At 31.0% G+C, this 5,756-nt stretch overlaps 1 pseudogene across 1 annotated transcript; it reads right to left on the reverse strand.

Moving 5' to 3' along the window:
- Positions 1-2,164: 2,164 nt before the first annotated feature.
- On the reverse strand, positions 2,165-3,775 carry LOC143569320 (GATA transcription factor 17 pseudogene; annotated as a pseudogene). The gene is made up of 3 exons (XR_013141720.1): positions 3,755-3,775; positions 3,557-3,697; positions 2,165-2,769 (listed from the first exon to the last, which is right to left on the reverse strand). The product of XR_013141720.1 is annotated as a GATA transcription factor 17 pseudogene (transcript).
- Between the last annotated feature and the right edge of the window lie 1,981 nt (positions 3,776-5,756).

Genomic DNA, 5,756 nt, shown 5'->3' on the forward strand with positions numbered 1-5,756 from the left:
ACTCACTTCCAGTTTTAAACCCTTCCTTAGAACAAACATAATACTTCAATTTAAGAATACCATGATTGGAGTATCCACTATTCTTCCTAACACTAAAGCCACTAGCATGAGCATAGCTAACATAAAAACATAGACAAGCTCAACAGAATCAAACACCTAACAGGTTTAACTGATTGACTCAAGACAGGTGTGTAATATATTTTTTCAGAACTAGGGGATATACGTTCTTCACCAAGTTCATTGTAAACTCCAACATCTAAAATCAATAAAACTCCATTAAAACGAAATCTACAATAAATTAAAACACAAGTAAACCTATTTTATCAGTTACACATAATGATGTTATAAATGACACAATTACACAATAAATCTTATATGACACAATTACACAATAATACAGATACAGTTATATTAGTTGTAACACAATGATATGATAGCGCAGATACAATGCTAGCAGAAATCTATAATAAATTAAAACACAAGCAAGACCTACACACAATGATGTTATAAATGAACTAATATGACACAATTACACAATAATCTTATATGACACAATGACATAATATTACAGATACAGTAAAACAAATGAACTCTTACTAATGGCATGAACTAATATGACACAATTATACAAGTAGTGCAGATACAGTCACACAAATGAACTAATATGACACAAACACAAGTACAAAAGGCACAATGCCTAACGATTCCAACCAATACAAATAAGGAATCGATTTATCTAATTGAAGCAAAACATTAAATAAATAATACGATTCGAATCAAAATCGCATGAACTTAATTGAATAAAATAAAAGAAGAAGAATACGTACCAGATCCAACATCGTTCATAGCTGAGTTCATCGTGTTAGAGATCTTCGATCTGTTTATAAATCAATTGATTATGTAATCTTTGATTTGCTTGAGAGAACGATAAGATCAGAGATTTGCTTACTAATTCAATTTAGATGAGATCTCAAATTGATATATGCGATCTGGTTTCTAAAATATCAAGTTCCAAAAATACCCTTCCCTCCTAAAATCAGGTTGAGATGAAGATTGCCAGGTGTCATAATCCTATTTCTTCTCATCCTTCTTATTTTTTATCCCCTTGGTATTTTAACTTTTCCCATATATATATATATATATATATAGGATTAGTATATATAAAACAAAAACGAAACTTTAAAATGGGTCGGGTTTTCAGGTTCGGAAATTAACGAATGTTATAGTTCGTCATTGACACGAGCCGATGTGGGGGCCCGTGAAGAATTGGACCGACTCAACAATATGCTCGGTCATTTCAAAACCAAAAACGTGGACGTTTCACCTAGGGATGAGCACGGTACCGTACCGGTACCGGTACCGAAAATCCCGATCCCGAAAATTGCAAATTTTTGGTACCGGTACGGTACTGATATTTAAGGTAAAATTCGGGAAATACCGGTACCGGTCTCGAAAACTCAAAACCTTGGTACCGATTCGGTATCGACGGTACCATACCGATTTTTGCTCATCCTTAGTTTCGCCACCCTCCATGCTAGCACCGAAGCCAACGATAGGTTTACCGGTGTATTTGAATTGCGGCAAATGGAACGAGACCACCATTACCTCATCTCAAAGGGGCTTATCGAATAGGCCAAATTATTGGAAGAACGACGCTTACAAAAAAATATACGCAAAAGTTACAACCTATGAAAGTAGTTTTTAGTTTTATGGGTTGTTTTTTTGTTATGTATTTTTTTATTTCGGTATTTTATTTAATTTAATGAGTTTTTATTTGTTTTATTTTAATTATAAAAAGAAAATACAAAAAATGATAATATGACGAGATGATGAGACTACAATACCATTACACTCTTAAAAGAAAATCTTCTCTCTACTAATGTGCCATCCCGTATAAAAATCCTCCATTTTGAAGCTCTTCTACACAGTTTAATAGTAGGATTTGTAACTTATCTATATATATTAGATAGAATATATTGGTTTATTGTAATTTATTATGTTTATATGTATTATTTGATTACGATTATTTATTATTTTTTTTCATATAAAAGAGGTATAATAGTTATTTTATGAAAAACGAACCACCACAAAAAAAATCAGGACCAAAACTAAAATCACACTTTATCACATAAAGCATTTATTCCATACTAATTAAAAAACAAAAAGAACAATTGACTATGAAACATTAAAAAGCAAACGATGCTTGAAGCTTGAAACATTAATAATGAATCACTATACCATAACTTAAAAAACTAGAATAAATTAATATCATCATGAAACAACATCACCCAAAATAGATCTCTCTTAATTAACAATCAAAGAAAACAACCTAAAAGAACAACTTTGTTCTTCAACAAAATGCTCATAAATTAACTACTATAATTTTTCTTGAATTAGAATCTCCAAACCGAAAATAACGATACCAAATCGATTCATGACTTAGGCGTAAATCGACCCGCACGATATAGCCATAAGTAAAAGTGCAGCTTGTTCTACTTCACTTATCTTCCTCCTTTGTTTTGTAACAGTGGATCTTGGTCTCTGCAACACAACTTCTGTTCCAAGTGGCAGTAACTTCCTCTTTAAGCAAAAAGCACCCATGTCGTTGGTGGTTAACGCACTTGTTTGACTATCTCCATCGGATGTAGAGGTGGCAGCCGCGGTGGCTTCGATGGCTGCGGTTTTCCTTTGTTTTTTCTCTTCTTTCGATAGACCCAAAAGTGCTCCTCTCCTTTTTCTACTTCTGATTCCACAAGCATTGCATAAAGACTGTAGAGAATATATCATCAAATAATTAAAAGTCAATCTTAAAAGTTACTATAAAATCATATTTGAGGTAAATAGGCATAAAACAATTTAAAAAATTAACTTTAATCAGCATGCTTGTACAATATGCCATAAAAAATTGAAATCATTTTCATAGTAAAAAATAGTGTGGTTTCTTTCTATGCTGCAGACATAAATTATATACTAATAATAACAACATACTATGACTATAAAAGTTTCAAAAATCACATTGAAAGTGAAAGAATCAAGACAATTGATGAATAAAAAAATAAAAATATCCAATAAAAATCTTGATAACAGAGACATAAGTAATTAATTAAATAGAAAAATAAAAAGAAAATATTGGTTTAACAAACAGAATTAAAAATTAAAAAACATAATTTCAAAATTTGAAGTAAATAGCCATAAAACAAATTTTAGTAAAATCAGCAATTCAGCATCTTGTCTTGCATGACATAAAAAGTTGAGATCATTTATTTTGGATACAAAAGTAGATTTGAATACTTGATGAGAGCAATGATGTTAAATTATATAATAATAATAATAATAATAATAATAATAACAACAATAATAATTAGAACAATCAATAACTACATTACATAATAATTAAAAAAAACCCACAAAAATAGAATAAATCAAGGCAGCACTAAAAAATATCTAACAGAAATCTTGATAGCAGAGACAGAAGTAATAAACTACATATTTTTGTTTCAAGTTTGAAACCCATACCAGAAGAAAAACATAAAAAAAAAGAAAAAAAAAAGAATACCTTAGGGCCAGCAGGGCCACCTCTCCAAAGAGGGGTTTTAGTGGTCCCACAATCAGCACATGTTTTGATGATAGAGGAGGAGGAATGACTACCACCGTTCGATGATAACGATCCACATCTATCTTCTTCACAATCCGATCCCTGCAATGTAATCCACCATTCAAATTTTAACCTAATCATCATTACCAAATCACTCACCTTATCACTAACATCCACCATTGTCGAATCAATCAAACACCTAGCGATCGATCACACAATCACCGAGATCGAATCAATTTCTTCGATCGCAGAGATCATAAATAAAACTGTTTGAAGTGTGATCAATGAAGCTAATATGTGGCTAAATGAAGCTGTGATCAAGACACAGGGAGTACCGACAGACACACAATAAAAGCAAGAGATAGAAAGAGAAGAGTAGTAGCGGCAAATAAATAAATAAATAAAAATCAATAACAACTATTTTAAGCCTCTGGAAAACCCTAGGGCGGGGTACTCAAAACGACTCAAATTTTGCACCCAGGGGGTACTTTGGGAATGTGGAAATTAGATACGATTCCATGTGTGCGGCTACATATGATTTTAAACTTTAGGTTTTTTTTTTCGTGCTGTCAAATCTCAGCCGTTTGATGCATATATTTATTTATTTCTTTCTTTCTAATTTAATTACGTCTGAATGTCGTAAAATAGGATTCAACGAAAATCATGAGTCTTTTCCTATTTCATGTTTCCAAAACTAAAATATACTTATGATTTTTTATATTTTTTTTTCTAGAGAGAGAGTGTATGCATGTTAGAAGAGTTATAAGTTCTATGTCCAAAGAACTTTCAAAACATTTAGGCTTTTTGTTATGTGTTAATTAAAACAAAAGAGTTACTTGTAAATTTGGTTCATGTAGTGGACTTTAAACGCAGGTTTCAATTCTGTGGAGACATTTTTGCAGATATGGGCCATGTGACGAGCATTTGTTTACAATTAGGACCCCGTCGTGAACCTAAAGTTTGGTTTTCTGCAAAAAACCGCTCTATCTTGCAATTTGCAACCCTGTGTTTTTAAATAAATTCAATTTGGACCCTCTATCTGTTAACATATATTCCCTCAAACAGTTTTAACCAACTGAATGTTGACTTTTTAGGGTTGACTATCTTTAACCCGTTGACCTTTAATGTAAGTTGCTTATTATAATCTACTAAACATAAGTAATCATAATATTTACTATATAAAATGATTATTTATATAAAATTAACCAAATTGACATGAAATCAAAAATTTACATAGGTTGACTTTCCTAAGTCAAACTTTGACTTTACACAACCTTAACCAATTGAAACACAACGTGCATACATTCAAATCCATACAATACATATTACACACAGTTTGACTTTCCAAGACCAACTGTGACTTTACATACATTCAAATCCATAAAATACATAGATACATACATAAATATACACACAGATACATATATATGCATAGATAAGCCAATTCCTTCTATATATATATGTACACACATATGCATACATAGATCATATATGTATATATCTATGCATAACATACACACATTGTAAGCACTTAATTCCTTAACTAATTAGTTTGTTATTGTTTTTCTACAAAGTCAGCAAATGCATCTAATTATACATACTAATAATGCATGCATACATACATGCATAAAAAGATTGTTATGCCCCTGCATAAATAAACATACACATATTGTAAGCACTTGATTCCTTAATTAAAAGTTGTTATTGTTGTTCTACAAAGTCAAAACAAAATCAACAAATGCATCTTATACATACATACATACATACATACATACATAAAAAGACTATTATACTCTGCATAAATAACACATACACAAATTGTAAGCACTTGATTTCTTAACTAATTAGTTTGTTATTGTTGTTTTACAAAGTCAACAAATGCATCTAATTATACATATATACACCTAATAAAATCTAACAAAGCACCTAACTCCTTAATACAGTCATACATACATCTACTTATGCATACAACATATAAGCTTGCATATGCACCCAGTTTTACAAATTCATATAAACAAGCATACATAGATACAGACACAATCACGCCCATATTAATCACACATAAGTTAACACAACATTGCCCCTTCATAAATAGATTACCAATTTAGTTGCTGATACAAAATGCATTATGTGAGATTTGAGACAAAACCAAGTACACCTT

Source organism: Bidens hawaiensis, unplaced genomic scaffold, assembly GCF_021521415.1.
Source record: "Bidens hawaiensis isolate Kalapana, Puna unplaced genomic scaffold, B.hawaiensis_p1.1 tig00024454_1, whole genome shotgun sequence".
Taxonomy (NCBI): domain Eukaryota; kingdom Viridiplantae; phylum Streptophyta; class Magnoliopsida; order Asterales; family Asteraceae; genus Bidens; species Bidens hawaiensis.